The 27151-nt window shown below is 43.7% G+C and overlaps 1 protein-coding gene across 5 annotated transcripts in view; it reads right to left on the reverse strand.

Moving 5' to 3' along the window:
• Nucleotides 1-27151, reverse strand: part of FGFRL1 (fibroblast growth factor receptor like 1) — a 239561-nt gene that overhangs the window by 138289 nt on the left and 74121 nt on the right. The window lies entirely within an intron of this gene.

The following is a 27151-nucleotide window of genomic DNA, read 5'->3' on the forward strand; positions in this document are numbered from 1 at the left end:
TGCTGCAGGCCCTTATTCCTGGCAAGAAGGATGATTTTTGCAAACCTGTAACCCTGTGAGTGATTTTATGTTTGTGATAGGTAGAATGACACTATTGGGGTATAAGATTGACAGGAGTGTATTGCTTATTAGCTTGGAAAACGCATGGGGCAAGTAGGTGAATATAAGTGACTGGGTTATTAAACTTGCTATGCTTAAGGACCTGTTCTATTAGTGTGAGGCCTGGTAGAAGTACTTATGTTAAAGGCTGGGTTTTAGCTGAAATCTGATAGGCCTACAAAGATAACCCCAGGTCATAAATTCTGCACTCTCATTCTGAAAAGACAAAAACGGGACCACAAACGGGACTTGACACCACAGGATTCTGCAAGTAGGGTGTTTGGGGGGAGGTTTAGCAATCTGGTTAGACTGCATTTATATACAGGAATGATTAAAAAATTATTAAAAAATTAACGTGTCCACTTTCTGTGGAAATTAATGGATATTAGGAAAAAGCTATCATTGTGGGAAAGTTATTCCATAACTGCTTACTGCAGAATGTCTTGCACCTTTCTCTGAAGTATCTAATACTAGCTACTGAACTAGATGGACCACTGATTGTTCATCTGTCCTGTGATTAAGTCACACAGGACTGGGAGTCAGGAGATGTGACTTCTATTCCAAGCTGTGTCAGAGGCTTCCTATCTGATCCCAGATGAGTCTCAATCTCTCTGTGCCTCAGTTTCTAGATCTGTAAAATGGGGTTAATATTTTGCAGCGTGCTGCTGTGAGACTAACTATGTTAATGTTTGCAAAGTGCTTTGAGATCCTCAGCAGAAGGATTGTACAGAAGCATAGTGTACAGTTACAAGAGTGCCTAGGGTTGTTTTTCATTCTGGATACCTAGTTGCTGTGAAATGCCCATCATTCTCTTTAACAAAAGAATCCAAGCAGCTGGTAATAACTAAAAGTTATTATCAAGCAGGGCCAGATTTGAACCAGCAATCTAAAGGCAAACAGCTCTATCCACCTCCCATTACTAATCTACTACCCCATGCAGCACCCACATGGCTTAGCTTGCAATATAGAGTCTCCCTTCAGTGTAAACGCTGTTAATGTTAGTAGGCATTACACCTGCGTATCTGGGTAGAACCCTACATCTGCTAACTTTTTCAAGTGAATATGCTGAGTTCTTAATGGTTCCCCATGTCATTTGCTCTGTAAATGGCATCCGTTGAAGATATTCCAACCCATAGAAGAACCAGTAGGAAAGTATTACTTATTTCCTTTCTGCATAGGTTTAGAGAGAAATAAAACAGGGAATATACTTAAGAATATCCACAAAGGATCATAGAAATTATAAAGTGGAAAAGACCTTATCTGTCCCTCTACCAAAGCAGTACTGATCCCTATAGTATAAACAACTGTTTTACATGAGAGGAAGGATGGTCCAGTGGTAAGGGCACTAGGATAGGCCCAGGGTTCAAGTCCCTGCTCCACCAGAGATGTCCTGTGTTACTTTGGGTAAGTCACTTAGGGCCAGATTTTTAAAGGTATTTAGGCACCTAAAGATGCAGATAGACGTCTAGTGCAGGGGTTCTTAAACTGGAAGTCGGGACCCCTCAGGGGGTCAGGAGGTTAATACATGGGGGGTCGTGAGCTGTCAACCTTCACCCCAACCCCGCTTTGCCTCCAGCATTTATAATAGTGTTAAATATATAAAAAAGTGTTTTTAATTTATTAGGGGGGACGTGCACTCAGAGGCTGTGTGTGTGAAAGGGGTCACCAGTAAAAAAAGTTTGAGAGCCACTGATAGTGAGATGCATCGCTAGATACCTAAAGACCTTTAAAAACCTGTCCCTTAGCCTCTCTGTGCTTCAGCTTATCAGCTGTAAAATGGGGACAATAGCATTCACTGCCCCACCTCACCGGGTTGTCGTGAGGATGAATACATTGAAGACTGAGGCACTCAGATATTACAGTGAGCAGGGCCAGATAAGTACCTAATATAGATATGCCGATTTGTTTTCAACGACTCAGAAATGGCACATCCACACTGATTCACCAGACAAACTCTTCCACAGTCTTAACAGAACTTGGAGTAAGGAAGTTTTCCCATTGTATGGGGACTACATTTTACTTTGCTCGTTTTCATCCCATTACCTCTAGTATTAACCCACTTGCGTGCTCACAAACAATTTGTCTTCTCTCTCTGCTGTTCAACCCTTCACATACTTGTAAGACACTTATATCCCCCCCAGGCATCACTTAGTCAAGCTAGACACATATTTACAAGCAGCTCTTTTAATCTCCCCACATAAATCAATCCCTCCAGTGCTCTAGTCAGTTGCATTGCTTTTCTCTGAACACCCTCCAGTTTCTGTATGCAGACACCATAATATAACAAGGCTTGGAAGGATTAGATTTTTATAGGTGAATGTCAGTAGGTGTCGTCCTCACTGAATACACACAAACTAACAAAAAAAAAATTTCATTGATCATAATCGAAGTTTACAGCTAGGCAAAGTAAGAAAAATGCTGCCTGAGAGCAGAGGCACTGACTGACTTGTTTTTTCCAGTGGGTGCTCCTCTCCTCCCTCCCTCGCCCTCCCCCCCACTCTGAAAGGCCGAATGGGAGCAGGACCTCGGAGTGGAGTATGGGCGGGACCTGAGGGGGTGGGGGGGAGAAGCCAAGCAGGGGCGGGGCCTCAGAGCCTGGGCGGAGCCAGGGCGGGGCCATGGTCCGGGCGCCGGGACCCATTAAAGATTATCTGGCCCTGCAAGTGGTGAACATCCCTTATTTTTTTCGGGGGTGCTTGAGTCCCAGAGAAAACTTATTAGAGTCAAAATCCAGTGCTTGTTACCAATGTACAACCAGCAGGTCAGGTGGCACTAAATGGAGAGATGAACATGAAAGCAACCAAAGCCCAACGAAACACTGGCATGAGCTATGTAATGGGGCATAATTGATAACAGGCAGGATAGCAAGAGAAACTCTCTCTCACGGAGACATACTAAGCTATGGGATAGTCTCCCAAGGGAAGTGGTGAAATCCACATCACTTACTGTGAAAGCACCAGTACAACCAGGTCTGATTTGTTGATTTAAGGATATTTTCTTTGCATATTTTAACGCGTGATGCTGACAATTTGCGTTTTAACAATTATAGCGCTTTAGCTTATTGAATCTCAATGTCTACTGTCAAGGAATAATTGCCTGACCCACCCATAATTTCCTGCAGCTGTGAAAATTTAAATAGATAAAAATAGAAAACAATGCTTAAAATCCAGAATTTCCTGCAACTGAGTAAACTTAAATTGATCAAAATCTTTAAAAATGCTTAAAAATAAATATAGATATTAGCTGTCTAAACTATATTTTAGAAATATCAAATTCCTCCAAGCCGAAATCGAACGCTGCAGCTACAGCTGTGTGATATAAGCGTATTTCAGTGCACTGCTCTAGTTACTGGAGCTAAACACTCTGAACACACGAAGAATGCACCTTAAAGCTGCTCCTTTTCTGCTTAATATAATCTTCAAGGCTTCTCCAGCCCAATTTGTTATGAATAACCTAAGGGAGCCAAGGCTTTTATTCTGCCATCCAACAATTAAGTAACAATTTGTCATGGAGCAATCACGCTGCAGGGCAGGCAAGTTTGTGTGATTGCATTGAAGCTGTGTAAATTAGGGGCCTCTCTGTACAGGCGTAGGTTCAGGACCTGTACTCTTCTTCTAAGTACCCAAGGACCTGTGGCACAAGATTCATGCAGACACAAACTGGTTCCTTTCTGCTGTCCCGTGTCTGCGGTGCACACACACGGCTAGATCCTTAGCTGGTGCAAAGCGGCGTGGCTCCATTGCCTTCACTCAGTAATGCTGACTGATGCTAGCTGGGAGCCTGGACCAAACAACGTACAACCGGCAGGTCAGGTGGCACTAAATGGAGAGATGAACATGAAAGCAACCAAAGCCCAACATAGCACTGGCATGAGCTATGTAATGGGGCATAATTGATAACAGGCAGGATAGCAAGAGAAACTTTCTCTCATAGAGACTTACTAAGCTATGGGATAGTCTCCCGAGGGAAGTGGTGAAATCCACATCACTTAGCACCTTTAAACCTAAACCAGGTAAGTAAAATTATACACACATTCTCTTCCCCCCTCCCCCTCCCCACACAAGTGCCAACATGGGGAAAAACTAAATGGCCGAATAGGTCTTTTCCAGCCCTAATTTCCATTGTTCTATGAATATTTCAGTTTTAACTAGACCCTGTTAGTTATAAACGCTTTTAAAGTTTTCTCCAGTTATGTTAGTGACATCATAAAATTCAAATTCTTTCCAGAGCAGAGAAAGGGACTTCCTGGGTTTTTGTTTTTTTTTTAAATGTTTTAAACAAGAACCAATCTGAGAATGCTAAATGTATATCAAACGCACAAGCACAAAACCAGGTGCAGTTTTACAGTTGTCTGTTATTACCTGGATTTTTTTTTTTTGTTCTGCCTCTGTAGTAGCCAGATTAAAGAACTGTTAGCAAAATTCTGTCATTGCTTTGCAAACCATATGTAAAACTGATGTAGCAGAAATAGAAGCCACAGAATGTGCACTGGTGCACAGCAAAGCAGCTGTTTGTGAAAGCAGAAAACATGGAGCGTGATTGTTCCTTTATGTTTGCAGCCTAGCGGCTGTGTCAATCAAGCAGAGAGGTCTGATACGCGGGATCAATGTGGGAAATTATCCTTGTCTATATAAGGCCTGAGCCTATAACTTGACTCCGACTGATTTCTTTAAGAGCGGATGACACTCAGCATCTTGCAAAAGGCTATAAAGCACACAGCTGGATGAGACCCATGCTGTACAACAATCAGAGTTTCTCCTCCAGCAAACATGTCCACCCCACCACCTTCTGTTTTTTTGGGCTGGTGCACAAAGAGAGACACCAAAGAACACGCTAACCCCAGCGATGGTACAATAGTACATTCTTCAGGAATATGGAGTTTTCACATCTGAGTGCCATTATTTTAACATCCAGAGGTGGAGGAAAAACTTCACCCATCCACCTTCCCCTCCCTTCGCCAGACAAATAAGGCATTCAGTTCGTCTGAATTTAAATTTTTATTGGAGCTGATCCAGCAACCAGAGAGTTGCTAGAAGCCAAGGCTCTGCTTCTCTCAATGCACCTCCTTCATTTTGACTCCACTGCTTTTGTACTTCTCTGGTAATCTTAATCTGTGGTCAGGGACAGTATAAAATGTCAGCTATTTCCCCCCTTCAACTGCATAGAACAGGCCTCACTCTTAAATCAAAAGTCCCTGCACCCTAAACCTCTGTTTAAGTACTTAGCTATAGCCAAGGACTTTAATGCATCATGGGCTTTTTTTTAAGCTATTGCTCCAAAAACCACAGAGGTAAAGCAAGTTCTCAGGAATATCAAAGGTATTCGAGGAAGGCTGGGAGGGGAGAGGGTGACCACGCAATGATTTCTGGCCTGCTCCTCTGAAATAGATGGCATTACCAGGCCTCATTAAGAATCTGAGATTTCCTTCCTTCACCTCTCAAGCAGGAAAAATATTTTAAGATTTCTGGAAGCATTAGGAGCAGAAAGCAACTGCAATTCAATCAGAGGTCACATTTCTGCCACAGCCTCAGTAAATGACCTATGCCTTCACGTACCGAATGGCGCTGGCCTTGACATGACACTCTAAGAATGTCTATGTTTTCTCTCTCCTCGCCCCCTCCTTTCTGTACAAATAGTAATCCAAGAACCACAATCAATCCATGGCTTGGCTTTGGGTCTCCGGCATGAGCTAAAGTTACCTCCAATCCTCCATCATGGTTTGGGGAATTTATTTATATTCACTTTTCTGGAGAGAGACCTTGTGTCTTGCCAAAGGGTCTTACAAGAGGAACACGGACAAATATTTATGGAACCTAAAGTGAAACTTAAGACACTGTTAAAATAAAGTTTGTCTTAGTTTTTTTTTTATTTTCTTGAAGAATTGACCTGGCTTTTTTGGCAGTGAGACTAATCCCAATGCTATTGGTGTCTTAGCAGTTCATAAGAACCACATGCTTCAAATAAAGCCATTAATATCAGCTCTGATGAGTGGTTCAATTAAACAAATATGGAAATAGGTAAAACAGGATGAAGTCTATGTGGGATCGTTTCCATTCCCAAATTCAGACTGACAATAATGAAAGTGATATAGTATTCATAGAGCAGTTTTAATCCTGAAGGATCCCAAAGGGCCACTTTCTACATACAGACATTGCTCTGCCCACTACTGAAATACTGCCACTTCCACATAGGAACGTGAGAGTTGTACACAACAGTTTAGACCAGAAAGTAGAAAAGAATATCACATTCAGCTGAAACTGGGGGGCGGGGCAGGAGGGTGGGATTTAGGCAAGCAGAATGGAGTTTAATTAAGTTGGAATTCATCCATTACACAGGGGATACTACTGCCGTGTTTTAGTAACAAAAATTAGGGTAAAACTATGTAAAAGTTTCTAGCTTAAACTGTCCAAAGCAAAGAAATTCAGACTCAAGAATGCAATACATTCTCTTCTCTGCCCAGGTAAGATTGTCAGACCATTTCATATTCATGTATTCCCTTTAGCAGCTCTCCAGAATATGCTCTAATACTGCGGTTCTGAAACTTTAGCAACCCGAGGTCCCTCATTTTGATTTAAAATTTTTCAGGGACCCCCAAGGCTCCCTGCTCAGTCCCAGGCCCTGCATCCACTCCACCCATTCCCCCAAGGCCCCACTTCCGCCCCACCTCTTCCCATCCCACTCACTCCATCTCCCTGTCGCTTGCTCTCCACCACCCTCACTCACTTTCACCAGGCTGGGGCAGGGGTTGGAGTGCAGGCTCTGGGAGGGAGTTTGGGTGTGCGATGTGGGCTCTGGGTTTCACAAACAATTATTTAAGCCTCAAAATACTCCCTCAAAATAGTCAACATACTCACCTCATAGATAGGGAAACTGAGGCATGCAGAGATGAAGTGACTTGCCCAAGGCTGCACAGCAAGTCTGCAGCAATGCCAGGAATACAGTCTGGAAGTCCTGACTCTCAAATGCCCTACTGTAACCCGAGACAACACGTCTTCCCCTAAACCACACTCCCTTCCTCCTATGAGATCTCCAGCACCTCCATAAGCGTGGCCAGACTGGGTCAGAACAAAGGTCCATCTAGCCCAGTATCCTGTCTTCCGACAGTGGCCAATGCCAGGTGCCCCAGAGGGAATGAACAGAACAGGTAATCATCAAGTGATCCATCCCCCGTCGCCCATTCCAACAGACCCAGCATGCCCCAACGTTCTGTACTGTCATGTTAATATGTGACAGAAAAAAGTACCAGTGGCATAGCAGTGAGATGTTTCTGAGAAGGAGGAGGAGAAGATGGAGAGCACTACTCACCTGTGGGACACAATTGTGCTGGACTGAAGTGGAGGAAGGGTTGCACCCCCTTCTCAGCAAGTTAGAGAGACAGTGGCACAAAGGATACATGAGCAGATGCACATAAGGTCAGCGGGAGCATTAGGGACCAGGGGGGAAATAAGCCCAGGTTTACCTATGGAGACCTGATGTAGGCAGATGGGTAGGGGTGGAGGACAGCTTCTTGTGGGGTGAGTCGCTATTATAGCCTCCTCCTGCAATATAGACAGAAGACTGGCTGAGCAGTTGCCAGAGCACTTGAAGCAGTGGGGATGGTGCAGCAGGCGTCCCCATGGGACCTAGTGTGGGGACGTGATCAGCAGTTGCTAAGACAGCTGCTGTGTTTCTGTTTCACTCCAGACATGGCTGCCTCTCAGTAGTGGGTACAAGCTTTGGGATACATCAGTGTGAAAAGCCTTAAATGCCCCAGTTGGCATACAGTGCCTAGCACAATGGAGCTCGGAGCACAGCGAGGGTCTCTAGGCCCTACTGTAATACACAGGGTAAAGGTAAGATGCTGTACTGGGCCTGCTTCTGCTCTTATACGCGTTTTATATCTCCAGTGATTTCAGCAGCATTCCTCCTGATTTACAACCATGTAGCTGAGAGGAGAATCAGGCCTATCATTATTGCAAGAACATCCATTCAATACATACCCATTAAAGAAATGTTACTGCACAACCTGGGTATTTTACCTGGCATGAAGACTCGAAGTGCTGGCAAAACTATTTCCCTAGAGCAATTAGCAGGAAAAAAAAGGATCTAATAAATCCTCTTTCTTTTCTTTGGTTCATTTATTCCAAGCAGAACAATCAAGGCGCTGTTGGCAGGAGGATGTATCCTCAATGGGTAGCTACTTGGAGGAGGAGGAGGATGGCTGGTAAGGGGAGATACCCAGAAGGAAGAGTCATTGAGAAGGGATTTGTTGGGCGTGACATTTTTTGACCATTGGACACTATTTTCTTATTTAAGGGCCAGATTATGAACCCTTTATTCTTACTAGTGGTCAGTTATTCACATATTGAGTCCCCACTGATTCAGATGAGACTACTCATATGTAATGACTCACCGGTTAGAGTCAAGGGTTGACAATCTGGCCCTTATTGACCCCAATGTATGGTGCTACTTTAGTTTGTAGTGGGAAAGGCAGGGGGCAGAAGAGAAATGATAAAACTTAGCATTACAGATCACTGACTAGGGAGGAAGAGATTGGCTCAGCATTCATCGGAGAGGACTATATGCTGAGTAAAGGACGCAACCCCTTGCTATTCTTTTTTTAAAGTGTGTTATGAGTGCTCACAGATGTCACAGTGACAGCAGTGAAAACAGAACAAGTCCAGAGAGTGACAATGGTAACTTCCCCACACTGCCTGGCCTATGTGCCTCAGCAGGAGCGACCACCTCTGAGGGTCAGTTCTATCCTGGTCAGTTCCTTAGACCAGGCCAGTCACCGTGGAATCAGCGCATGGTATCAGAGCAAGAGAGCGGGTCAGCGTCCAGGCTGCACCTGAGCAAAGACTGGACTGCGGCCACGGACTCATCTCAGCTAAGCTGCTGTATGGCAATAAGACAATACCAATTGTCATCCATTATTAGCATGAGCAGGATTAAAACAGTGGGACGGTTTGGTGTTCTAGACAGTGACCTTAGATAAAAAAAACTCCACATGTCATCATAATAATGGAGATATACCTATCTCCTGGAACTGGAAGGGACCTTGAAAGGTCATTGAGTCCAGCCCCTTGCCTTCACTAGCAAGACAAAGTACTGATTTTGCCCCAGATCCCTAAGTGGCCCCCTCAAGGATTGAACTCACAACCCTGGGTTTAGCAGGCCAATGCTCAAACCACTGAGCTATCCCACCCCCCTCATCAAGCCTTAAACCATCTGTCCTTCTGACACAGGGTGACACTAGCCCTTTAAGAGGAAGCAGGGCCAGTACACCTGTGTCACATCAGCTCACAACAATCAGGCTTAAAAGAGGGCCCCTGGGCCCCTAGAGAGGAGAGAGACCTGGTAGGTCAGGGACTGGGTCAGTCAGGAGAAGGACAGGAGGTGAGAGCTGCCCAAGCCAGGAGACTGTTTGTAGCGCCTGGGAGAAGGCTGAAGGCAAGAGAGCAGCAGGAGGGGTGTGCTGGCTGGTATCCCCAAGCCAAAGCGCAGCAAAGGGAGTTGCTTTCTGTCTCTAAGCCAGACAATTGGAGCCAAGGGCTGGAGAGGGATGAAGACAGGGCAGCAGCAGAGGGGTTTACCGGTTGCCATGTCCAGGGCTGGAGAGTTGGACCCTGGGAAACCAATGAGAGGGCCAGGGGGAGTGATGGAGGCTGCCCTGGGAAGGACACTCCCAGTAGAGAGGCTGTGGCGGTTCCCGCTGGAGAGAGCGGGGTACACTCCAGTTGGAAGGGCTGGCATGGTGGTCCTAGCAGAGGGATAGAAGAGGACCAGCAAAGAGTCCAGGTATGGCAAAAGGTGCCGGTGTGACAAGAGACGAGATGTCTTGAGATTGTAATGACTATTTACACTGGAGTGAGAAATGGACTATATGTTTGGGACTGGTGTTATGGGCTATTTGACGCTATGTTTTCATAATAAACCAGCTCCAAGGAGGGACATTATTGAGGCAAGAGAGCCTGGTGTTCAGGCCTTGGGGTACCTGAAAGGAGGAACCCCAGGCCCACCCCAGGCTGTGAGTGCTACACCTTCAGACAGAGGAGTTCGCCTCAATTACAGGTTTGTGGAAAAGCGTATTTCAGCACTTTCTGCAAAGTCTGCAAGATTAGGTATTTTTAAAGAACTGGCCACGTTTTTCTATTCCCTCCTGAAAGTGCTGTCCCAGCAAGGAATCACTAGTAGATGCTAGAAGTATAGCCAGCTTCTGAAAGCGATTGCTACTACAACTTGAAAATTAGAGTTTAGTGGTCAGCCTCTTGGTTATAACTAGAGCTTGAACTGGTACCAGCCTGTGACACTGGAAGTGCCTGGCAAACAGCTACTGCTATAGAAATATGGTTATTATCGATACTGTGACTTGAGAGTGGGGAAAAGAATTATTTAAATAATTATACAAATTATATGCAAATTTTTAAAGTTTTTAAAGACCGTATTTATACATAACAAAATGTTACTGCAACTTCTTATATGATATACACAGACATATATATTCATGTTTTATATCACATAGCTCTGCAAATTATCACATGGACATGACTACCATATGTGTACGGTCTATATATGTATGCACAGTCTATTTGTTCTCATATTCTATGAAAGCGGTACTGATATAATTTATTATACAAAATGCCAAATACATTGATATACGGTAGTATATTAATGAAACATACTATTACACAATCTACAGACTATTCCATAACTTGTAATACATGGCTATTTTCCCCACATGCAGAGCCTACATTCTGCAGCAGCATGATGTCATCTGACCCACACTAACAGAATAATTATGGCTTTGTACATACTAGGAAAATAGGACCTGCCATTCAAAAGAGTTGCTGCTTAAACAGTGGTAGTAACAGCGGTGGCTGTTATGTAAGACAGAACTCAGCTGTTTTAACCATTGGATCATCCAACTTCGCTTAGAGCAGGGTTAGACGACACACTGGTAAAAACACCTGCATCAGGAATCCAGTCCATTGTTACCAGTTGTGGAGCTCCAGTGGTAGTAAGTGCAGCTGGGTGGGAAATGGTTTTCCTGTCTCATGAGAATTTTCAAGATTTTGAAATTTGTTCCCATCCCGAATCAGAACAAAAAGTTGAAATCTCAAATTTTTGCAAACCAGCCATCAGAAAAAAATATTCCAATTGCATCAACTGAAATGTTTCATTTCCATTTCAACCTTTTTTTAATTTTTCAATTTTTTTTTAGTATAAATTAATTAACACTTCTAAACGAAAAGTCATTTTGAACCAGAAAATGAAACTTTTTATTTCAAAAACATCAAAGCAGGATGTTTCAATAATGTCACAACTGTTCTTTTCAAAAAAATGTTTCCAATCGGAAGTTTCATCAGGTTTCGTTTCAATGAATCGGCATTTTCTGACAAAAACATTTAGTTGGAAAATTCCTGACCAGCTGTAGTGTTAAGTTACAGTACTTATATCTGCAAGGGAGATTCATCCTATGGGAGTGGTTATATGCTACTGCATACTGACATAGCCACTAACTACTGTGATTTGAAGCACAGAATGCATACGATTTCACGCACATGGAACTTTAAAAGGCGAACGTACATTTCTCCCTACATGGCAAAACCAATGAAAGATTAAATGAATTTAATTCTTTAATCTGTAAAGTCAATTAACTGTATCGGAGGGGTGCTGGCTAGTTTGCCATGACAGCAAGCTTTGGAGAAATGCACTGGGTCCTTGTGCCAGATGCACCTTATCATTTTACGCACATCAGGTGACAGACAAACACAATATGAATAGTGCCCTCCCTCTCTGGTTTGTACCTATCTATTGATGCCATTGCCAGAGGAAGTTAAAAGTTTGCTAAATTACCTACTGTGAGTGAGCATCTGGAGCCCTGTGCAATGAGCAATCTGGCGTGGCCTTCTCGATCTTCCATTCCCCTGCACAAATTACTTCAGTCATTCAGATAAAAGCAGAGACAGATGAAGAAGCACTTGTGCCTGGAATTCCCTGAATTTCATTACCAACCACAGAGGGTCCAGATTACTACAGTCGAGCTCTGTGGCCGCTAAAACAGCTACACAGTTGGATTTCAGAGTGATAAAGGCCTATTCTCCTTTACAATCGAGCTTTCAATAGCTCAAAATGAGCACGGCCCTAATAAAAAGCATTGAAAATGGTACTGCAATGACACTGGATTACACTGCCACTCTTCAAAATGAAGCCTGTTGTAATATAAATATTGCTACATGCAGCTTCATAGTACTTCTAGTGTGTTTACATGGCTTAACCTATGTCATCTGCATTCAGAGCCCAGTGTTTCAAGACCCAATTGCTGCAAACGTGCACTTCTTGTGTAATAGCATCTCACAAAGTCCTTGAGAAGGGCATTCCCTGTGCTTTAATCTCCTGACCTTGAAGCTCAGCTCTGCTCTAAAATGCAACAATAAAAATAGCTTGTGACTGTCTTTTGTATTTGAGGAGTCCAAGAAGGGGAAAGTGAGGCAGGGTGCCGCAGAGCTACCCCAACCCACAAAAGGGGGTGTTCGGAAGGTGACTGATCCTAATAACATTCTTAAGCCAATTTCCTGAGTTTTGGGGCCTAACTCATGATTTTTGGTTGCTTGAAGTTGGTGACACCATGTCTTTGCGCTCAACTATGGGCCATCAGTAGGAACAGAATCCAAGGTCTTCAGCAACGACTCACAGGCCTCTCTACCTCTTAAGTTAAAGCAGTGACTCCATTAGCTAGTAGCAGTAGTAGTCTCTTACATTTCAATGGCTCTTCCACAGAGAGGGTATGGTACTTACACAAGATCAGCACCTCTGAAAATCAAGCCACTTATTTAGGTCACTAAACTTAGATTTAAACACCCAAGTTTGACAGTCTGGGCCTTAACCCCTTGGTGGTTTTGTTTCCCTGCCTATAATATAAGAATACCTCCCTACCTCACAGTGGCATTGTGACATTAAATTGATCAATGTCTGTAAAGCAATCTGAGCTCCTCTGAGGAAAGGCACTATGTAAGTGTGATTGTTATGTTCAGTCAGTATGGGGAAGGCCTGGGAAGAGAATTTCACCCTAAGAGAATGCCAGTGTAATGTAACCAGATCTGGGTGACTTGATAAGTGTCTGGGGTATATTTTCCAGCCATTCCCAGCCATGCCTACAAACAGCACTCTGACAGTAAGAGGCTGGCTAAACTGCCTGAAGTGACAGAATAACTGCACTGAGAATTTGCGATCAACAAATACACACTTAGGCAGGTCAGGACTTTAAACTGCCAAAGCTGTCACAGGTCAATTGCAAACAACTACCAGTCAGCTTCGTTTTTACTGTTCCCCCCTCAGGCACACTACTCTTTTTTTTTCTTCTCTAAAACGTTAGGCAACTATCATCCCTGGTCAGACACCCATGAAAAAAAATTTCTGACAACTGAAATAAAACCATGCCCTACTCCAGAAAAATGGATTTGCGCTGCTCTCACCAGCCCTTTATACATTGGGTATGCACAGAACAAAGCCTCTCACGACTCTGAGGAGCGTGGTATACTGTCAATACCATGTGCAGGAGTTAAGCACAAAATCCCCATTCGTTATTAACCAAGAGCCATATATGTCAGTGCTCCTCAAGCTATCTGATGTGGGGAACCGGCAATTTTTTTTTTCCAACGTGCCAGGGACCGGTGCCATATTATCCTATTTGACGCTCTTATGAGGAAACTTGTCGTGGACTGGCAGCCGGACCACCACTTTGAGAAGCACTGATATATGTCATGGCTACATATGTACAACTCCGGTCCCTATATTGCTCTGCCAGACCCACCATTTCTATACACACAAAGAGTTCCCATTATTTATTTACAGATGGTCTTATAATCCACTGCTGTATACGTACCGGCCAGGCCCAGATCTAGTCATCCCATATATACAACTCCTATATTGTATACACACAAGCCCCCTTATTTATTAACAGAGGGCAATATATTGTTCTCCCCTCTCCCGCCCCCCCCCAAAATACCGGGGAAGTTCTATGGCCTGTGCCATAGGAGATTAGACAAGATGATCACCATGTTCCCTTCTGGCTTTGGAACCGATGAGACATGGGGCCACATGGCACTTTGTCATATACACTGCTCATACGCAGATTGGGTCTGGCCCTCACATGGGAACCTGTAGATGTGAAGTGTCCTGTGCACTAATGTGTTGCCCGAGTGCACAAAGGACAGAATGCAATGATCCTCTCTGCCCTGTGCGTCCCATGCTAGGTACCATGGCAGTTCTCATTCTGAGGGAGCCCAAGGACTTTGCAGGGGTAGTGCTCCCACCAGTCTCTGCAAAAAAAGTGTGGATGGGGCCACAGCCCTATGCTCTGCACTGACCAGAGCAGCTCCATGGGCTGAAAGGGGCAGACAACGCTGCATCCTCCCCGCTGGACGCAGATGTGAACGATTACACAGTGGAGCAAAGCAGTGGAGAAATAGGCCCAGTGCCTCCAGGAACTTCTCTGTGGAGGTGTGTCCCCATGGTCCCCAACGTAGGACTGCGTGCAGACAGCTGCACACTGCTCTCCATTCCTGGGCATAACTCCTATAAGCAGAATCAAGGGCAGCAGCTCCAGCATTTGATTAGACTTCTGTGTAATGCCCTGAGGGAGTCTGACCGACCAACCAACCAGTCAAGGGGTTTTGATTATCTCATGCACATTATCGTTCACATAGGCCCCCAATACAATTCCCCGAGGAATGAATCATTTTTGTAATATATTTATAACAAATCTAAAACACCACAAGCATCATACCAGATATGAAGGTCAGTGGGACCAGCCCATCTAGTTTAACTATCCAAGCTGGGCAGAATGCAAATGTTATGATTACCAATCATTTTACTGCCTAAGAAATGTGGGATTTTCAAAAGCACCTGAGTGACTTACCACCACAAGTCCCATTGAAAATCAACAGTTCTGGTGCTCCTAAGTCACTCAGGCACTTCCCACCCTGCATCTTTCATAGAATCCCTGTCATTCTCTTTTCTCTACCGTATTACACATATACATACACACACACACACACACACACACAGGTCAGGACTTCACTACACTAGGTACTATACAGACATGCTGGAAAGTCAAAGTCTGGATACCTATTTAAAAAAAATTACGATGAGGTTCTCTGGCCTGGTTATGCAGGAGGTGAGAGCGGATGATCATAGTGGCCCCTTATGGCCGTAAAATCTATGAATCTATCAAGGGCAGTTCTTGCCCCCAAATGCTTAGAATGTTAAGCTTGGGTCACATAATGATCGTCATGTGGGTCAATCCCTGCACCTATGTAAAGCTCACTGCAATATCAAGGTCTTAGCTAAAGGTCAGATACAAGATGCAGGTATGAACAGGGGAGGGATAACACTATCTGCAGCACAAATGGTAGAAAGCAAATTAAAATTCTTTTTGTTTATTAATCTAAGGTGTAAAGAGAAAGACATGAGGGTGTCTGAATGAAGTTAAAGTGCACAGTGTGTCTTTAACCAGATGTAAGCATTCACTTCTCCCTTTGCTTCACTTTAAAAGGTTTGATCCATGTATATACTTTTATTAAGTCTCAAGCAAACTGAAGACACTGTTTCCAGAGCCATGAATCAAATTTGCTAATTGTTACACATCTTCATATTCCCTTTTCTTTGAACGAAAAACTGGAAACAGCTCAAGGAGCCTTGGGGCTGAAACAGATGTCATGAGCCACTTCCTACCAATTAGAAAAGGAAAGTAATTGCTCAGGTTAATTACAGGGAGCGGCCACACATGGAGTTGTGTAACATGAATGTATGACACAGAGAAACCAACTGCTTCGTATTGGATTTCAAGAGATGGGGCATGACATTTCCCCTTACAATTACATGATTTTTCAGTGAAAAATAGATAACTGTCCTCTTTGGATGTTACTCTGTGTGCTGACTATTGGCACACAAAAGAATTCATGCATCCCACACCTATGATGATGCCACAATACTTGCTTCCAAGTCACAAAATAAGTATAGAATTCTACCCGGCAGATCTTCACCCCAACAGCCTGGTCCCCAGTGGCTTGATTCATCAGTGCCTTGCATCCCTACAGCTAATTAGAAGTGTGCAAGATGGATATAAACTTTGGTCTAATGGCTAGCCCACTACAACAGGACTCCGAAGAGCCAGGTTCTATTCCCAGTTCTACTACTTGCCTGCTGGATGGGCTTGGGCATGTAATTTCACCTCTCTATGCCTTGGTTTCTCTATCTGTAAAATGAGGACAATGGGATTTGCCTACTCTGTAAAGTGCTTTGAGATCTACTGATGAAAAGTGCTACAACGGAGCTAGGTGGTATTATCATCACACAAGGCTGCGAAGAATCAGGGCCCTATATGTAGTGGACCTCTAGGTTCTCCACTTATAGGGACTGCAGATCTTCGCAACCAAATTCTGCTGTGACTTACAGCTTATGCAAGCCCGGTGAAATGAGTGGGGTTATGCAGAGTGCAGGTCAGGGCAGAACTTAGCATCCACAGGGTAGATCCAGTAAGGAAAACAAAAAACAGATCCACTGAGCAAAGCAGGGTTTTTCTGTAAAATTGTTAGCTCTGTTCGTGCCTGAAAGTAAAAAACTTCCTATGCCTTTCGAAACTGCCTCCTAAGTCCTAGGTAGGGTGACCAGATGTCCCGATTTTATAGGGACAGTCCCGATTTTTGGGTCTTTTTCTTATATAGGCTCCTATTACCCCCCACTTCCTGACCCGATTTTTCACATTTGCTGTCTAGTCACCCTAGTCCTAGGTGACTTCTAAACAGAATGGGCCAGATCCTCAGCTGGGGTGACCTGGCATAGCTCTATTGATCTCAATGATGCTATGCCGACTAACAGTAGCTGAGGAACCAGCCCAAAGTATACTGGAGCAAAAACATATGTATATGTAAAGTCAGGTTAGCATGACCTGACAACAAAATCAGCAAGGGCAGCTAAAAAAACAACAACAATCCAGAACCAAAAAGCCAGCTGCCCAGCCTAGCAATTCTATTTTATGGGGAGAAATGACTACCAGTTCACTTAAAGCTTGATTTGTAACATGGGGTTCTGATCCAGGAAGCTTTGTGAACTGTAAGCAAGGAGGACTGTGTTAACCTGCAAAATGCTGCCTCCTTAGGGTTTGCCAGCCCAGGACAAATCCAGGCAAAAGCAGGAATAGAGGTTTACCTTGGAGGTAATTGCTGTAATCAGATTACACTTGTGTTGCGACTCCATTGTTTCAGAAGGCTTTGTTCATGGTGTAAATGTTTGCTTACAGGAAGAACATTTTCTGGGATTTCTTCCTCTTGGGAGACTTCCTCTATTATCCACACTCTATTACGCATACATAGCCAAACTCTTCGTGCCAGTCTGGTCACGATTTACATTAAGGTTCCATTTATAAATAGCTTTAAAGGTTTAATACATGATTAGTAGATGTTTTATTAAATGGATAATCCACTATAGGGATTGTTCTGCAGTCCAACAGGCCAACAAGTTTAGTGCTCATCACTAAAACCAGTTTAACAAAACGGTATTTCATCGAGATATGCATTTTTGTCTAAGTTGCAACATTTTTTGGCAAGCTGATTTTGACGAAGTTTTCCTCGGGAAGCCTTTCGAGTCCTTGGGCTCTCTGGTCATTTTGACTCATTTCTCCCTCTCTTGTAAAGCTCAGGTTTTGATCCAAAAGCAGCCGTTTTGAAAAAAATTACATTTCACAAAACCGAATGAAAAGTTTGGTTTCCATTCCATTGCAAAATGAATAATTTTGAAACCTCAAAAAGATGCCACAAAACAGGGTTGTTATCCTCTGGCAAGTTCTACTTATAGCCCTCTATAAACACAAACCTCTCATCTATAACATGGCTATAATAGCTATTAACCCATTAATAACCTTTTTAAAATAATGCTAAATCATATAATCATAGGACTGGAAGGGATCTCGAGAGGTCTATTAGGAAGTTTTTCCTAATGTCCAATCTAAACTGTCCTTGCTGCAGTTTAAGCCCATTGCTTCTTTTCCTATCCTCAGAGGTTAGGGAGAACAATTTTTCTTCCTCCTCCCTGTAACAACCTTTTATGTTCTTGAAAACTGTTATCATGTATGCCCTCAGTCTTCTCCAGACTAAACAAACCGCGTTTTTTCAGTCTTCCTTCATAGATCATGTGTTCTAGATCTTTAATAATTTTTGTTGGTCTTATCTGGACTTTCTCCAATTTGTCCACATTTTCCCTGAAATGTGGTGCACAGGACTGGACACGATATTCCAGTTGAGGCCTAATCAGTGTGGAGCAGAGCGGAAGGATTACTTCTCGTGTCTTGCTTACAACACTCCTGCTAATACATCCCAGAATGATGTTTGCTTTTTTTGCAACAGTGTTACACTATTGGCTCATATTTAGCTTGTAATCCACTATGACCCCCCAGATCCCTTTCTGCGGTATTCCTTCCTAGGCAGTCATTTTCCATTATGTATGCGTGCAACTGATTGTTCGTTCCTAAGTGGAGTATTTTGCATTTGTCCTTATTGAACTTCATCCTATTTTCTTCAGACCATTTCTCCAGTTTGGCCAGATCATTTGAATTTTAATCCTACCCTCCAAAGCACTTGCAACTCCTCCCAGCTTGGTATCATCCGCAAACTTTATGAGTGTACTCTCTGTGCCATTATATAAATCATTGATGAAGATATAGAACAGAATTGGACCCAGCACTATCCCTGAGGGACCTCACTCGATATGCCCTTCCAGCATGACTGTGAACCACTGATAACTGCTCTCTGGGAACGGTTTTCCAATCAGTTATGCACCCACCTTATAGTAGCTCCATATAGGTTGTATTTCCCTAGTTTGTTTATAAAAAGGTCATGTGAGACAGTATCAAAAGCCTTACTAAAAAGTCAAGAGATACCATGTCTACCGCTTCCCCCCACCCACAAGGCTTGTGACCCTGTCAAAGAAACCTATTAGGTTGGTTTGACATGATTTGTTCTTGACAAATCCATGCTGACTGTTACTTATCACCTTATTATCTTATAAGTGTCTGCAAATTGATTAATTATTTGCTCCATTATCTTTCCCGATACAGAAGTTAAGCTGTAATTCCCCAGGGTTGTCCTCATTCCCCTTTTTATAGATTGGCACTATTTTTGCCCTTTTTCAGTCCTCTGGAATCTCTCCCATAACTTTTTGAAGATAATCGCTAATGGCTCAGCTATCTTCTCAGTCAGCTCCTTGAATATTCAAGGATGTATTTCATCAGGCCCTGGTGACTTGAAGACATCTAACTTGGCTAAGTAATTTTTAACTTGTTCTTTCCCTATTTTAGCCTCTGATCCTACCTCATTTTCACTGGAATTCATTAAGGGAGATGTCCAATTGCTACTACAGTTTTTGGTGAAAAGTGATAATGGAACCATATTATTAAGTGTGATCACCAACATTGTAACAATCTAAAGCCCTCACTTTTGAGAGCTCTAAACTGTTCAGTGACCAAACATCAGTGAGTTTTCACCAATGCCTTTTGCTTCTTGCTGCAAGAAAGGAGTCTTGTGACCACATTTAAATGACTAGTGTTCACTAGATTCCCAGCAGATATAACATTTATTGGCTCTCAGTCAATTCTTCTACTCTTGAAAGCAAATTAGCAAAAGCTCTGGACAAATAAACTATCCTGATTTACATTCTGCCTCAATCAGTCCACCCCAAATCCCAGCAGTTAGATTAGAGGCTGGATAAAACTGATTATCTTGAATAGGATCGGTATAGTGAGCCTCCAAGACAATCTGTGCGCCTCCCGAGTGCCCTCTAAATTTAACACTTAGAGGTACCAATGGTTGTTCTTTATACATCAGATCTGCTCTTCTGAGATGCATCATCCTTGCCCAGCTGGGTTGCTTGACATGTCACAAGAGTGTATGTATGTATATATCAAAATGAATCATTGGCCTCGGGAGGTGGTGGAATCTCCTTCCTTAGAGGTTTTTAAGGTCAGGCTTGACAACGCCTTGGCAGGGATGATTTAGTTGGGGATTGGTCCCGCTTTGAGCAGGGGGTTGTGGACCAGATGACCTCCTGAGGTCCCTTCTGACCCTGATATTCTATGATTCTATGATAGACTTCATGCTGCACACCACAACTGCTGAGAAATTCACTGTGACATCAGATATTGAACTCAGATCCTCCTGCACCAATAGCACAAGGCACCCTCCATTTGAGCTACAGGAATATTGCATGCAGCTGCTAACAGAAAAGGGCCTCAGACACACAGCTGAGCAGTTCTGATTCCATCCAGCAGACATCAGAGGTGTGCACATGCACGCACAAGCCCACAGGAATACAATGCAATCAGTGTCCCTTTAATTATATGCTCTGGTAAACTGAAAGAATAAAGTAAGTCCTAACCATAGCCATAGCCCCCAAAGTGCAGCCTCAAAGGGTTTCTCTGGGATTTTAACAAATGACAAAATCAGAAAGTTGTAAGAAGCTCCCATGATCTCATAATGGGCCCAATTCTGCTTCAATCCAGTCAACAGCAAGTATCTCAGACTTCACTGGAGCGACAGTGATTTATACCAGCTGAAGGTCTGTCTCACTGACTTTAATAGGGGCATGACTGGGCTCAACGCCAGCAGGTTATGCTTTGCTGTAGCAGGGGTGATATTCAGGTATGCACAACCATTCACCATCAGATTTCTCTATAGTGGCAGCTCTGAAGTTAGCTTTGCTCTCCTTACATAAACCGTTTCCACTCTGAAAAATAAGCCTTCAAATCTGGCCCTTACAGAGGCTGAGATTTTTCACTGCTGCATCTGTGATAAACACATTCTAGCCAAAAGGACAGGCATTTAGACATATCTACCCTACAGTGCATCAGGATTTAACAGGACCAATCTGGACATCCCAACGCTGAAATAGCTCAATGCCACGACTCAAGGCACCAGCGGTCTCATCCAATATCCTACCTTCAAGAGCTATAAGGAAAAATATCTAGTAAATTACTCTTATAGCAGAAATCCTTGTTAAACCATTCACTAGGAGAGCTACTAAAAGTTGCCTTTTGGTAGCCAGCAGGATTACTAAAGGCTATACTGAGATTTGTGCATCTCTTCCTATATATTCACAGCATAACACAACACCTGCTAGAAGCAGGGGAAAGATTAAAATTTGGTACCTCTGTGTTATTCAATGTGCAGAAGCTGGCATCCGAACAGAGGATTCAAACAATGGCAAGAACTTAACGGGTGTTTTCTTTTTCTTTACAATAACATTTTTGCTGCTATGTCATCTTTCTGCTCAGCCAAGCAGACACTGTGGCTCAAATCAGCTGTGAGAGCCATCAGCAGATTTTTTTCTGGCCTTTCAAAAGATCTTCTAGCTTCATATTCAGAGGGGGCCACGGTGCAGCCAAACTGGTGAAAAAACAAACGTCGACAGGCAGCCCACACGTTTACCAGTCAGGCGCTCGCATGACTGTGAAATCAGCAGCATTTTTTCAGTGAGATGTTGCAGCTTTAAACCAGCAAGTTGGCTTCACCCTCCCTGGAAAATCATGTGGTTTCTCAAAAGGGCTAAAGCCAGGGCATTACAGGATGACAGCTTCAAAATTCCTAAGATCTCTGGTAGGAATATTTCACAAAAGAGTAGGTTCTTCCTTGGGGCCCAATATCAGCAAAACAGAGTCTATGGAGGGGAACCCTAAGGTACCGCTATTACAAAACAAGTTCTTTTGGCTAAAAGAATTGCTGTATTCAGATACAAGCACCTTTATCCTTTTGCAGTGCTTCTTAGAAAATACAGTCTGCCTTCTCCCGAGCAGTATCAGATATTGGGGTTTTCAGGTCAGCGTCCGATTGGAAGAGAAAGCAGTACCATGGAATCCAGATATTTTCTTGGTGTGATTTGTTTATTAACACTATATACACCAGTCCTCAGGCAAAGAGGGACGCAAATGGCATGTAGGACATCCGCTCTTTCAGAAGTCTCAGCCGAAATCCCGCTCGGAAGCACCATGCACCAACATGCTGCACCAAGAATCGGCTCTAGTTAGATAGACTAAGGCTATGTCTACACTGTGAGCTAAGAGTGTCACTACCAGCGTATGTGCACATGCTCATGCTTGCTCTCATCAAGCTAGCATCAATATAAATAGTAGCTTTTAGCCACAGTAGCACGGGCAGCGGCAAGCAATGACACAAGCTAGCACTGCTGAGTATGTACCCACCGGTTTCAACACAGCATGGGTAAGCCAAGACTCCACTGCCCATGCTACCACAGCTACATTACTGTTTATACTCGCACTCGCTCGATGAGAGCTAGCACAAGTACGTGTACGTGCGCTGGGAATCACACCCTAGCTCGTAGTGTAGACGTAGCATAAGGCAGAAAGCCAACTCGCTTGCTTTTTGCAACAGCTCCCTCAAAGGAATCTACATCATAAACCAGCAATACAGAATTTCTTCAAAGACTGTACACTCACTCATACTTAAGAAAAAGAACCTGTCAGGACTTGGTGTGAGGAGGAGACTGGGAGTCCCAACAGTGGGCTTGGAAGGGGAGACTAGGACTGTGAGTAAGGAGATTAGAAATCGCATGAGAAGCATGAGGAGTGAAGACTGGAACTGGGCAGGCAAGGAGAATGGAACTGAGGTGAGAAGCTAGAGTTGGGGAAGAGACAGGGAATAGGGCAAAAAGGGGTCCAGATTGGGGAAAACAGGCAGAAAAGTCTGTGCCCACACTCCCTTCCACAGCTTGGAAAGGAATCCATAATTCCTGAGTCTCACCATTCCTCCGCTGTCAGCAAATATCTGTGAAACCCACTGGCAAAGTGTGCATCTTCTCCTCCTCTAGTGTTGGGCCACACAGAGGAGGACAGCCTACTACTGCTATCAGTTACTCCATTAGCTCACGTGGAAGAGGTCTGTGCAGCTGATCTAAAGGTTCCAACTTTGCTGATGACCTATGTAGGTGTCAATATGATACGACGTGGACTTTGTTTTTTCATCTGTTTTTTAAAAAAAAAAAAACTAGGAAATTACACTTACATACACACAAATTATCTTAAAAGAGCATTATTAAGTTTGCAAAGTCAAGCACTCTAAAGTTAGGAAATGCCAGAATTAAGCCTTAATTTAGCCTCTTTGAGTGTATGTTATATTACATGTACTATGGGTGGGTATTTACAGAGATGTGGAGTAATGTTACACAATTCCAAGAGAAAGAAGTATGACGATCCTAGATTAATTTAACATTTAGAACCTAATTCTGAACTCACTTACAGCACTGGTTTATATAATTTTAACTCCATTGACTTCAGTGAGTTATTCCTCATTTATGCTACTGTGAAATAAGAATCAGGCCCTTAACCTCCTGTCTCCCACATGATTGCTGGAGATTCTGGAAAAGATCTCATTTGGTGGTGTCTGCTGACTAAAACGATATGAAAGCAGATTCTGCCTTCCATTATACCAGAGGAGTTACTCTGCATAAATGCTGGTGTAACTGAGGACAGAATCTGCTTCTTAATCTATGTGACTGCTAACTCTGAGCATGTGAGCTAGATACACCAGCCAAACATCTGAGAAAGAAAATTCCCTGTCCTGCCTCAGAGTACCAACCCACCCTATCTGATGTCCAGTCATGGCCATCTCTGATGGTTCAGCAGAAGGAGCAAACAAATATAAAAACCACAGAATAAGTACGGAGGGAGGGATTTCTTTCTTGACCCCTTCAGGCAACTGGCTGCAGCATGTGATATACATTTGGAGTTCACAATCAGCTAAATTCTGGTTCTAATAGTAGACACATCATTTCACACAGAACCTATGATTTCCTTGGAGGCCTCCTAGCCAAGAACTGACCAGAGCAAATTCTGCTTAGCTTGCTAGATCTAGCAAAATTACATGCAATGGTGTTATAGCTGTAGACCCAACAACCTCTAAACAAATGAGAGTTTGCAAGGGCTATAAATGTACATTCCACCAGCTGGTACTGCTTCCAAAGTTGAATTATGTAAAACAAAAGAGAATTTTTGCAAAACAAAAAAGAGAAACCTGCCTGGTTTAAAACAACGCTATCACTACAGGTACTACTGAAATTCATCAATATCTCTGTTACATGCTAATTAATCTGTAGCAAAACTCCTGAATGGATCATTACAAAACACAATGGTGATGTCTACACTACAGCTTATGTTGACATAACCTATGTTGCTCAGGAGTGGTTTTATTATGCCGACATAACATCTGCCGCTTGCAGAGGTGATTTTGTTCTGCTAATGGGAGAGCTCTCTCCTGTTGCCATAGAGCGTCTTCACCAGATGAGCTGCAGCGGGGCAGCTGCAGCGCTGAATGTGTAGACACGCCCTAAGTGATGGAAGTTGATACTACTTTCCTTTATTGTTTGTGGGATGTTAAGACATAAGTATTTCAAGGGTATGCATTCGCTGCTACCTACTGTAGTGTTAACTTTCTGAGAGCTGGCAATGCCGCGAAGGGAAGATAAGATCATTTTAAAAGTGAGACTGACACCAGAAACGCAAACTGGAGAAGGAAAAAAGTTAGAAAGGGGTCTTCATACAAATTCTCTAGGTTATCAGTTCTTTACCTGCCTTGTAATCAATCCTGGTGCCTGATCAATTTCACAGGATGGACACAATGTTAGGACAAAGGCTCTTTATTCCCTTTGCTCATGCTGTGACTTTATAATAAAGGCTAATTCGCTGGGAAGGGCAAGGTGGAGCTGGACGTAGAGCCTATCAGGTAACGTTAATGTTCAGCTAAGATATGGACCTTGTGTTTGAACGAGACAGACAGTCTTTGAAGAACATAATGTGTGCTGCCACAATGGCTGGAGTAAAAGGAGCTGCTCTAGTTACTTTATAGGATGGACTGATAAAGTATAGCTGGATTCTTATCAAGATGTTGGGGTTTTTCACTGATTCATATGGTAATGGCTGAGAATACAAAAAGCCAGGTCTTCAAAGGGGAAGAAACAAGAGAAAGGGTTACATTTCCCTGGTTCATGGTAAGGTTGCACATTTTTTTGTTCAGTAGGTTTTTGTTTTTTTCAAAAAACGAACCCACTGTCCTTGTACTAGCAAGTCCTAGACAGCTATTTTAAGATTCCCTAGAATTCTAGTCAGATCTAGGCTCACTGTGGAGGGGGAGGAGCAGAATTTCTCCCAAGGCGTTACATTTTCCAGCTTCACCCAGACAAATGGGAACTCCTTAGCTCCCTCTCTTTAGTTCAGTTTCATTTGCCGCCATTACAACCCAAAGGTTCCTTTTCCCTCCCCAATAGTGCTGCCAATTTTGGTTGGAAGTAATCCTGGAGGTTTCATCACATGACATAATCTTTAATTAAAGATTAATCTTTAAATCCTGGCAACTCCAGGACAGTTCTGGAGGGTTGGCAACCCTACTCCCCGGTCCTGGGGGTAGCCAGGGGCTACTTCAGCCCCTTGCACCAGTCCTAATAGCCCCCTAGGGGCCACTCTGCCAGCCCATTATTGTCAGAGTTCAAGGTACTCTGCCCATGGTCTCTCCCAGTCTCCACACCATGGGGTTCATGCAACTAACTGCAGTGCAGCCTAATGTGTTTCCCCACAGCCTTCACATACCAGGAGCAGGAAATCCACCAAGCATGGGTAAAATGCTGACCCTGTTTCTCTCAGCCTCATTACCTAGTTCACAATTTAGTAATTAATGCTGCTTTATGGACAGGTCTGTGCAGAACATGAAGAGCTAAAAAAGTGGGGGCTGCAGCATTGGATTTAAAAACAGCCCAACAGAGGCTACCGCTAGCTCAAGAGAAAGCAAACCCCAGGCCTTTGGCTTGGCGCAGCAGTGTGCCTGTTCCAAAGGGGAGCAGGCCTGCTCAGCTCAAAGACCCTCACAACTGCCACTGAAAACGAGAACTGGCGTTCCTGACTTCCCTGGTAGGCAGCCGCCTCATGGCAAAGCAGCAGGTTGTGATGCAGGTGGCAAGGCAACCCCAGGCAAAAGGCTAACCCGATTTCAACCCTGGTTTAACCACCACAAAGTGATCATAATGTTGAACATGTAAATGTGGGGCTTCCATAGCTTGAGGCTACTTGCCCCAGTGTGCAAATGCAGGGCTGGGAGAGAGGTAGGCAGAGATGGTGGGAGGAAACATGGGAAGATAGAGGAAAATGGCTCCAGATGGAAGGAGCTGCAGAGAAGAAGGCTCTCGCGCCAAGAGTGGCCAGGATCTGTGAAGGAACAGAGGAAAGGTTAGTGCAGGATGACTGGGGAAGGAAGAGAAACAGACCAGGTCCATGTGAGTAGAAGGGGAGAGCGAGATAGGCAACAAGCCAGATCCTCGGCGAGCATAAACTGATGTCGCTCCATTTACTTCAATGGTGCTAGGCCTACTTACACTAGCTGCAAAAGTTTGGCCCAATGTGTCCAAATTAGATTGGATGGTGGAGGTGGGAAGTTGAAAACAAAGCAGGCCACTCTGAACTGAATCCTGATATGAATTGGGAGCCAGTGCAGTTGTAGGATGGGCGTTCACTTCTTTAAGCCATTGAATTCGGTAGAAAGATTTCCATTGAATTCAATGGGCTTTGGATCCAGCCCTGAGTGTGCAGAACAAGCACTTCCTGCTGCCAGATGAGTGTAATTTGAGCTCCACATTTCTCCCTTTATCAAGGTGAGTTTCAGGTTCAAGGTGACGTCCGCCCATGCATTTGTTCAACATACTTAGCCAGGCCTCCTTATTGCTATTGTCTATCAGCTTTCCTTCTCCAGGTGCTAGGTGAGCGACAGATAGACCTGACCACACATGGCAGCAAGAGGGCTCGGGGTCAATTTGTCAGCAATCCAGCCTGGACAACAAGTTTAGGATATCAGAGTAGAGCAGTGTCCCCACATTAGGGCGGTGTCAGTCTGGCCCGCTAGGTAAATTCAAGTTAATTGAACTGCAGCAAACTAGGTAGGCACTGAGGCGAGACAGGTCAGCTGCTCTACTCTAGTTCCTAAAGACTAGCAACTACGTTACTTCTAACGAAGCAGCAATACTC

Source organism: Trachemys scripta, chromosome 5 (genome assembly GCF_013100865.1).
Source record: "Trachemys scripta elegans isolate TJP31775 chromosome 5, CAS_Tse_1.0, whole genome shotgun sequence".
Lineage (NCBI taxonomy): Eukaryota > Metazoa > Chordata > Testudines > Emydidae > Trachemys > Trachemys scripta.